We start from the raw sequence: 11,382 nt of genomic DNA, 5'->3' as shown, positions 1-11,382 counted from the left end.
TTTCAAGTCATCGATTTTTAATGCGTTGTATTTTTTCCTTTGGTGGGAGAATTTTTTAATTTTTTTCCATACATATGATAGGTTTGAATCTCTATTTAGAGTTGCACAAAATTCGATAAACTTATTTTTTTTCTTGACTTTTAAGGAAAGTTTTGCTTTTGCTATCTGTTGTTTTGCTATTATATAGTTGTCTATCGTTGGTGAACAATTAAAGTTGTTTATTGCTACTTTTCTTTCTCTTATAATATTTGTACATTCATCATCCCACCAGGGGTTACTTATCTTATTTTGTTTATTATGAGTCTTGTTTGGGATACTTGTTTCTGCTGCTATGTTAATTATGCTGTTTAGTTCTTCGAAAGTTTCTATCTTCTTGTTGGTGTTCATTTCTTTTGAGATCTTTTCCTGATATTCCTCCCAGTCAGCTTTGAGGAAGTTCCTTGATTGAAATGTGTGCTGTTTGTAGTTCTCTATGCTATGTTGACTACTTTTTTTATTAATGTTTAGCATCGTTGGAAAGTGGTTGCTGTTTCCACAATCAGGGATTACTTCCCAGCTAGAAGCAGCAGAAAGTTTGGAACCTACCATTGTGATGTCCACCGCACTGACATTGTTGTTCGGAGATTGTAATAAGGTGCCTGTTCCATCATTCATTAATATTATATCATTATTTAAAAGATAGTTGCTAATAGCTCTGCCTCCTGCATTAGTATTTACTTTGTCCCATAATGGATGGTGTGAATTTAGATCACCCATGAGAATTGTGGTATTAGTTGGTAGATTGTTATAAATTTGGTCTAGGACTTCAGTTGTAATTTTACCGGTTGGACTTGCATATATGTTTATCAGATGTATATTTGTGATCTTAATAATAGTGTATTGGATGTATTCATTGTTAAAGTCTTTGATATGCGTGAATAGGATATTATTTTTTATGCATGTTGCAATTCCTCCATATCCGTCTTCTCGATCTTGTCTTAAGATGTAATAGTTATTTAGGTGCAACTGATACCTATTTTTTAGCCATGTTTCGTTTAAAAAGATAATGTCTGGATCATATTTCCTTATTAGTGATATTAGATTTGATCTGTTAGAATTCACACTTCGAATATTCCACTGAAGTATTTTTAGTTTGTTTTTTGTATCACTCATGTTTGTTTTATATGATATAACTTTGGATATGTAAATTGTTGATCCATTTTTTGGTATACTATATTTTAAAGAGAAAAAAAAACCTGTTTGGAAGAGAAGATAGCAGAGTAAATTCGTAGTGAAGTATAATGGTGTATAGTTGTTAAAACTTAATTGTTTTGTGGATTATCTAAATCCATGTAGGAATCTGTGTATAGGTTAGAGTTTATAAAATTTTTTATATAATTTTGGTTTTGGTTTGATAAGGTTTTGAAGTGATCAAAGAAAATTTTTACAAATTGTGATTCATCTTTAATAGGTGAATCGTTGTCTGTTGAGGATTGCTTAAAGGCACTAGTAGGCAAATCGAAATGTGTTTCTTGTGATTTGGAAGTTGAAGGTAGCTGATTTATTGGAGAATTCTTTTGTGAACCCCTTTCTGGTCTGGAGTTGGGTGATAGAAGGCAAGCATTGTGTTCTTCTATGTTGTATCTTTGTTGGGTAGGTCTTTTTTTTGCATTCTGTGATTCCAATGTTTGTTGGTAGGATCTCTTTGTTCTTAAGTTAAAGTCTGTGTTTCTTCTTTGTGACGGGGTAATAGTATCTCTTTTATTTTGTTGGTTGTAGCTAGTATTTGGTAGTTCTGGGAAGTTTTGTGGGTTGTAATTTATCTCGTTATGATAGATAGTTTTGTTATTTCTGCTTGTTGTATATGATTTTTTACAACTTTTTTCCGCATCATAATATGTTAAATTATAATAAGCCATTATTGTTTTTATTTCGATTTGCCTCTTGTGCTCTGGGCAGGATTTATCTATGGATTTGTGATTTTGTTCACAGTGGTAGCATTTTGCTACACAGTTCTCAGTAGTTTCACTGTGTTCCTTGCTCCCACAAGTAAAGCATTTGGCTTTTGACTTACAGTTTTTCTTAGTATGTCCATATAAAAAACAAGAATAGCATTGGGATACTGGTGGGATATATATCGTTACTGGATAGGCCAGTTTAAATATCTCTATATATCTGGGTAGACGTGTGCCTTTAAAGGTGAAACAGATTGTTCTTGTAGGGTGGTATTCCGGTTTATTCGTTTCTGTGTTAAATATTTTCCTATTTAGCCTGTTTGCACCTATTATACGTACAGATGCTTCGCAGAAAGCAGAGAATTCTGTAATATCAACATCTTCATCAATGCCCCTTACTATACCTTTGCAGGTAACAAAATTTGTAGGTATAAATAGATTATATCCTTTTTCTGTTAGACTTTTATTGCTTATAAATTCATTTGCAGCTTGGTAGTTGTTGAATTCTATAGCCAGTCTGTTGGTACCCTTGTTGTCAATTTTTTTACATCTTTCAACTGTAGGTTAAAGATTTCCCTTGCTATTTTTAAGTTGTTAAGTCTACCTATGTTGTTATTTGTTTTAGTATTCGATTCAATATATGTAACATATGGTGGTAGATCGTTTTGTTCATATAGAAATACTGGTTTCGGTATCTGTTCTTTTTCGATGGCTTTCGTTTCAGTGCCTGCGACACCTATAATATCTGCTATATTCTGGGGGGACAAGGATCCCCCCCGGGGTCTTCCATGACCGCAAGGACCAGGCCAATCTATTTAATGATCAGTTTTTAATATCCTAAGCTTATAACTAACCTTACTAATGTTAAGAAAATAATATAATGAAAACAAAAAGTTGTAAACAGCTATTAATATTTGGCTTACCCTTGGTGTGTTTGTTTGTTAACTCTTCACCGGATGGGATCTGCGCAGGAAGTGAGGTTATAAATTTAAGAATACAGAACTCTCTTTTAAAACCTAAGTGGCATTAGACTAATTTTAAAATTCCCGCTAAAAGGAAAAAGGTAAATCTGGCAACAGTGCCGTCGTTTGCTGGACATTTAATCTCTCCCAAATTAGGCATTCCAAATCACGTGATATAATATGGCTGCTGGATGGCGAAACTGTCATCCATAGGCGTATCCAATGTTTAAACCACTTCATATTTAATTTGCTATCACAATTTCACAAAGTTCGCTACACAATTAACAAAAAAACAAAACCAAACAGGATATTCTTTACAAATTTGTCAATATTCAATGTAAACATTACATACATCATGACCACCCCCCTTAACTGTGTCTATGGCCATGTCAGTTTAGCCATCCACCGACCACCACTGACAGTTCATTGGAATCCCTAATTGTTGTTACCATTAGCAGTGTTGCCTGAGTTTCAATATTTATTTAAATCAACGAACTTGCTTGAAATATTACATATAAATGTAAATATTTACAAGTTTATCTCGATGGCTTCGATTAATGTTTTTTCCATATTAGATATAAGTTCACCATTTATTAACATTTTAACAATAAGCTTACAAATTAACTATCGAATATATAATATATGTATTTATTAAACCGATTAAAGGCAAATATGCACCTAGGTATATTTTTTTATTTTTAAAAATAAAATGCAAATATTGAGCATAGTTATTTATTAATATTATCTTGCCCAAGCATACTTTCGATCTAAGTATACCTTCCCAGAATGAAGACATTTACTTAAAATTAACGATACAAATAACATACACTGGACAAAGGACAAACAGATTAAAATATTTGAACGAGATAACATTGTTCAGAGTTTGGTGGTAAAAATATACGGTGATGAGTACATTAATAACTGGCAAAATAACGGAAAACATATTACGTTGTGAAATAAATAGATATGAAACCAGTAGAGGTGGGAAATTATATATAAAAACCTAGAAATTTACCTTATATTGATAGTTTGGCCACGTATCGGAGTCAAATTATGACAGGAGAATTTATAAAATTTTCCTGCCACAGTTTGATTCCTATACGTCGCCAAACTCATCCGATACGTATTAAGGTGAGAAACTATGAATATAATGTAAATTTATAGATGTCTATTGATAATTTCCCACCTCTACTAGTTTCATCTCTTTTACCTCTCAACGTATTATTTTTTCCGTCTTTTGCGTTATTTTGCCTGTTCTTAGTGCACTCATCATACTGTGTACCTATTCAGCAAGAATGTTCTTATTATAGAAACTAGCTTCAACTCAATTCAATTATCAAACCTTGCTTACGCATGATAACGCACAAGATTGAAAACATAACACGTTGTGAAATAAAAAGAGTTGAAACTAGCAGAGGTGTAAAACTATCGATAGGAACCTATAAATTTACATTACATTACATACTTCACCATCTTTAGACAATTTTAGTATGAAAGGAGTATGACAAGTGCCACTGTTACACAATTTTATAAAATTCTCCTGTCACAGACGTCTAAAGGTGAGAAACTATGTAATATAAATTTAAGTATAGCTTCCTATTGATAATTTTACATCTCTACTAGTGTCATCTCTTTTTATTTCACAACGTGTTATCTTTTCTCTCTTTAACGTTATTTTGCCCGTTATTATCGCGCTCATCACTGAATATTTTATAAATTCTTGGCTTGTGGCAGGTGTCGTCCATTGACGACTCTCCGGAATTGACCTAGCAGCTTGGTCTTCTGCTTCTGGCCAAAGTCTTTTTAGGCGTCTGTCAATCATTGGAGGGTTTTGAATTTTAAACTTTATCGCAGAGTAAATGTTGAAAAACACTTTTTATTATACCTAATAATAAATAAACAATATTTTAAACTTATTTTTATTTATAAACATATTTTCCGTATATTCATTTTCGATATTGTCAAAAATAGCGAGATATTCTTGAACAAGAGCACATTATTTAGGCATTTGATATCTGATGAGATTCAATGTATAGAGTAGGTATAGAGATCTTCTTCCTTACGTGCGGTTTCATAATCAGTTAAAGTGGACTTTAAATTTTAAGTTGGTAACCTTATCATATGGGGCTTTTCATTCACAGTCATTTGTTTCGAGCTTCTGTCTTATGTTGTATAATCCGTGTATATTAATATTGTACACAGATTATACAACATCTGACAGAAGCTCGAAACAAATGCCAATCGATGAAAAGCCCTATGGGTAAATGTCAATTTTAAAGTGTTAAAGTTAACATCAACTAAAGTTCACTTTAACGTTGACATTTACCCATATGAATTATTGCATTGATAAAGGTAATATGAATAGTCTCCCGTTTTATACCGCTCACGTGGCTTTGGGAGTATAGCAGGGTAGTCTGCTATATCTAGGGCCTACGGTATACAAGGAAGGTAACACCTTCAACAGCGTGCCACGCTTCAACCGCCTATTATTACCCCTGGTTTTACCCAAGGTACTCATTTTATTCAGGCTGAGTCGACCTGGGGCCTATAAAATTTTTAAAAATGTCTAGTTGTTCTTGCCGGCGGTAGGATTTAAACTCCGGACCACCGGCACGCGAGCCAAGCACACTATCGCTTAGCTACGCCGGCCCCGGCGTAGCCTTAGCCATTTATTTATTAGCCTTATTTAGCCTTAGCCTTTATTTATAGTATCATGGCCTTAGCTATTGATAAAGGTACCAACTTAAAATTTAAAGTTCACTTTATCTGATTATAAAACCGAGCGTTAAGTCGTGTTCTCACTATTAAATAATTTGATTAAACAGTTTGAGCAAACTCCGGAAGTACGTCAAAGTGGCGTCACAATTGCAGTTTGTTGAAATTTTAAAATCTGTGTTCTCACTATCAGTCTATGGTTTGTTTTTTAACTAAGAGGAGTGATTAAAATTTTCCGCGCTGTATTGCTTGTCTGTAATTGGTCCAACCGCAGGCAAGTTTACTCCACGATTATAAAATTTTGACACTAATGACATTTATCAAATTTTGACACTAGTAACATTTCATAGGTTAATTAAGTTATATCGGCGATTTTTGTGTTTTCTGTGTTATTCCTTTAATTTTTAGATTGTTGGTCTGCTTTTATATAAAAAGCAGTTGTTTTTGGAACTCTTTAGCGATGTATTAATTTTATATAATATTTATGGATTACCGTTGAGGGCCGACTAGATCAACCAAAAAAGAAGATGTATTTGGTTATATTCTAGTGACTTTCTTGAGTGTGAATCTGTCTTTTTAGTTTACTCCTCCTGGTTAAAAAATAAACTATAGTTTGATCAAATTTTTTGTGTTGAGTTGTCTAACTTGTTTGTACTTTACTTAAAATTAAAATTTTTCATTATTATCCTTATTATCCACAATGAAAACTCAGAATGTGACGTCACTAACTTTCAGTTTGCTCAAACCAGTTTGATCAAATGGACCGTGATAGTCGTGACGTCAAATCAATGTTGGCTACTCTGAAAAGTTTCCAAACAAAGCAAAAATTCACACGTGGTGTTTGTTTTGGTTTTTATAATTGGAATATATTGCTTATTGTAAGATGTTTAATTTTTACAAAATGGTAATGTGTTGGGTACCCGTGATTGTAATCAATGCTCATAGTATATTTCCCACCATATTTCCATATAGGACTGGTTAAGAACCTGAAGAGCAGTAAGTACTATGTAGTGTGTAAATCCTTGATTTTGTGTAAGGACATTTATAAAATTAAAAGCAATATGATTGATATGACTAACACGGATTGTGTCCTTAGAAAAAATGTGCAGATTATTGTTAAAATAAAATAAAATTAAAATGGATTACACAAATCACGTGTATAAACAATTCACAGACCTTTGTCAAACCTTTGCTTTGTTTGGAAACTTTTTGGACCTTTTGACGTCACACTATCACGGTTCATTATTTGATAGTGAGAACCAGAGATATGTCAACAATAGATGTGGCTAGGGATATGCTACTCAATGCATCGGCCTCCTATACTGTGGCATCGGGGGATAACCAAAGATATTATACACATAGATTTGGCCAACTCCGAAAAATAGCGTAACGCGGAGCAGTTCGGGTCGGTGGTCTATCTATCTCTATCTACTGGCACTTAGCTTTCTCTCTCTAGCATATGATGGCTGCCGCCTCTGTGTAAAGGCCGCGTCTAAAGGCCCCGTCTCACCATCAAATAATTGACAGTTATTTGATCAAACTTGACAGTTAGTGACACAAAGTGACAGTTAGTATGTATAGTTTGTGTCACTAGTCAAGTTTGACTGTCAAGTTTGATCAAATAACTGTCAATTATTTGATGGTGAGACGGGGCCTTCACCATCAAATAATTTGATCAAACAGTTTGAGCAAACTCCGGAAGTACGTCAAAGTGACGTCACAATTGCAGTTTTTTTGAAATTCTAAAAATCTGTGCTCTCACTATCAGTCTAGTTTGATCAAATTTTGTGTATTGAGTTGTCTAACTTGTTTGTACTTTATTTAAAATTAAAATTTTTCATTATTATCCACAATGAACAATCAGGATGTGACGTCACTAATTGTCACTTTCAGTTTGCTCAAACCAGTTTGATCAAATTATTTGATGGTGGGACGCGGCCTTCACTGTCGTTCCATTACTCCCACCTCTTGGTAGATACGCTCACACTCGCACGACAGACAAAGATAGCTAGACCACCGTACTTGATATTGACGTTACACCCCGATGCATTATTTAGCATATCCCTAGCCAGATCTATTCTTGACATATCTCTGGGTGTAACGCCAATATTAACCCGGGAGTAGTCGCGCTCACTTCTGTAACGTGAATAGTCGCGTGTTAGATTATAACTCAAAATTGGAATTTAAATAGGGATTTACAACAAATTTTTATTTTATAGTATTTTTATTTACTTGTTATGTTAGAAATATTATTTCTAACAATTATTAAAGCTAATTGGCTGTCCCCATAGCCATAAATTCCACAAAAAGAAGAAGAAGAAGAAGAAATAAATAAATAAAAAAAAATCCTACGTATTACTACACCCTTCCTCGAGGCACTTACGAAATTTTTTCAAAATTTCAAAATTTTTTATCAAGTTATCGCGAAAAAGGATAAAATGTGAGATTCTATCTAACGGCGTTACTACTCGCGGGTTAAGTACAGTGGTCTAGCTATCTTTGTCTGTCGTGCGAGTGTGAGCGTATCTACCAAGAGGTGGGAGTAATGGAACGACAGTGACACACAAGGTTAATAGATTATTGCATACTATCTATGAACCTTGAGTGACACAGAGGCGGCAGCCATCATTTGCTAGAGAGAGAAAGCTAAGCGCCGGTAAAGAGAGATAGATAGACCACCGACCCGAACTGCTCCGCGTTACGCTATTTTTCGGACCTGGCCTAATCTATTGTGTTATTATACCTATGGTGAGAACACGACTTCTAAAAATATTTCAAAATCAAAATTAGCGAAATCAATCCAGTCTTTCTTATAGTTATAAAATAAAAAAGTACGAGTCAGAAAACGTTGGAGGTTGTCAAATAAAATTAGAGGATGCCAGAAAAAATTGAGTACAGCGACTGTACAGAGCAATTGATTGTATCCCCCGTCGCATGGCGAAGTAAAAAATCACCAGTTTTATATAATATTATCATTACTTAAAAAAGAAATTCCTTTTTAAAAAATGATAGTATAATTATTATAATATAATATAATATAATATAATATAATATAATAATTATACTAATATTATTATTAGGTAGGTATAAAAAACTTTAAGAGAAAAAGTAACTTTTAGACCTGACAACAATGCATATAACAAAGGCATTTATGTTTTAAGATGCTCAGTTGCCAATAGTGTGATCTGACTTAATCTCCTTGGAATAAAATAGTCCTAATATCCATAACAAAGAAATCTATTACAATTCTTATTATCACGAATAATATTTACATTCTCTAGATAGCAACAAATTTAACTATAACCGCTTCGTTTGATTATAATGTAAAAATGAATTCTTAGTTTTCTGGGTCAGAACTTATAATTTATTACTTATTCAAAATCGCGCAACACTGTAAGAAAACGGATCGTTCGAAGAGTAAAAAGCTTGCAAGAATTTTGTTACTCGATTCTAGATCCTGACCCGAATATTAGCGGCGTGTAATTTGTGTTGCCTATAGGTTTGTTCCAACATGAACTTTTGGACGGTCTAGAAACCGTCACGAAACTACTTGTACCATTTGTTGTGCGCATGTTCGTAATTGTATCGCCCAGTTATCGTCCCATGACGGTAATTTGGAAACCGATGTTGGAAGGGTTACCTGATTGATAACTGATTTATCTATCAATATGTTTATTGTTGTTGGTATATCCAATGATAAAAACCAAAGACGTATGTCGTAGATATATTAATATTATGTGACACATAACAGAAGCTCGAAACAAATGACAATCAATTGAAAACCCCTATTGCCCGATTACTGAAATAATCTTCACGAAACCGTCACTAAAAGATCACAATTCTTGTTGGAATAGTGGGAAGGACGATCCGATGACGATCATATTTTTGTTGGAACGGATTTTGTTTACTGCGCAGGAGCAAACCTTATATAAACTTGAATCGCGAAACGGGCCTGTTTATCGGTGGCAATTATATAGTTCACTTTTTCAGCAATAAAACTACACTAGCATTTGTTTCAAGCTCTATTTTATTCTTCCAAGAAATAAAGTCATCATGGTTGGAAAACTCTATTGTATCGTATTGCATAGGAATGCTATGAGAAGTTTCATAGTGTTTAATAAAGTCCTTTTTAAAAGTTGCATGATAATTACACAGAGAACATTTATGATGAAATGTTTTAGTTTCTGCAGAAACTGATACATTTGTGTGCACTTTTTTGACATGAAAGTTTAAACTTGACTTATATCTAAATTGTTTATCACAATGTGTGTACTTATAGACGTTGCCTTTAAGCACTTTTAAAGGGGCAATTGCATCCAATTTGTCGGGATGCGAACTTTTTACATGTCTTTTTAAATCATGTTTACGTTTATACACTTTTTCGCATTTCACGCACTTATTAATTCTTTCCACACCTAACATTTTCGATGTCAAGAAAATGAAATACATACTCAAAAGCAAACACAAACACAGAACTGTAAACAGTAGAAATGATTGAATCGGAAAATTGATCTAACAGCTTCACTGTTCAATTGGTAATTATACAAAGAGTCTACATTCTACCACATCCAATAATATTTTAATATTAAATATCACGTAACCGCAGTAAACATCGGTTTTTATTATCACTAACTAGTCTTTTCAGCGTTTTAAATAACTCAAATTTCGTCGATGTTTATATAGGCAACCCAAATTACACGCCGCTACGCCTCGAGTCAAGATTTAGACAGAATAATTTTACTCGGATCGAAGAGTGACTGTCCTTGAAAATTTTTCAAATAAAGAACAGAGCTCCTGTTAGATATAAAATTTTTAATGGACTGCGCGTGCTTGCTAAGGTTATTGCAACTTTAATAATTATTTTCAGTGCAAAAAAAAGCCTGAACAATGTTCAATATAGGTGATCATTGGTCAGCGCTTTATTTCCTATCGAATACAGTCATTCGTTTAAAAGATTTCGATCAATGAGGTGCCAACATCTTTTTTTTTCGTCCTTGAATTTTCAACCCTTAATAAAAAATAAACTACAGGTGATCAAAATCTGAAACCTAGTGATCATTGCTGTACAAACCGTGAGCAAAAGAATGGTATAATTATTTTTACGAAATTCGATCAATGAGGTGCTAACATCTCATAACCTGTAATTAATCGTACCTCGTTTTCTGAGATGTCGCCATGCACCTGCAGCGGGACTCTGTGCATTATCGCTTCAAGCGATGTGATCGCATTTATGCAAATTTTCAGAGTATAGACGTAAGTAGAAGAGATGTTCCCAAATTCCCAACAGAGTACTAAAATCTACAGGGACGTTTGCGCTGATTGGTCGTTATCGTCATCTGGTTTTGACATAGACATATAGGGGAGAGTGGGGCACATTTGGCCTGGGCAGATTCAGCCATTGCAAATAAAATTTTAAATACAGTATGTCCCTGTAAGTTGTATCCATATGGAAAACTTTTTTATTATTAATTTTACGAAGAAAAGTCATTCTTCACAAAAAGCTCTGCATAGTCCAAAACCTAAGATTCAACCATCAGATATAAAATTTTATAAATATTATACGAGGTATGTCAAAAAGTTTGAATTTCACTCAAGAGTAAAGTAGCTTTATTTTTCACAATATTGAAAATTGCTATTATGAAAAGTTGTTTGGAATTAAAAACTATATTCTAATATACAATTACATCCTTCTAATTGAAATTTTTTTTTTAAATTATGGATAACTAACATTATTTTCAGTTATTTCAATTCTTATAACTCAGTTATTATTA

The sequence above is a fragment of the Diabrotica virgifera genome, chromosome 5 (assembly GCF_917563875.1).
Source record: "Diabrotica virgifera virgifera chromosome 5, PGI_DIABVI_V3a".
Taxonomy (NCBI): domain Eukaryota; kingdom Metazoa; phylum Arthropoda; class Insecta; order Coleoptera; family Chrysomelidae; genus Diabrotica; species Diabrotica virgifera.
Note: the sequence above shows the minus strand (reverse complement) of the source record.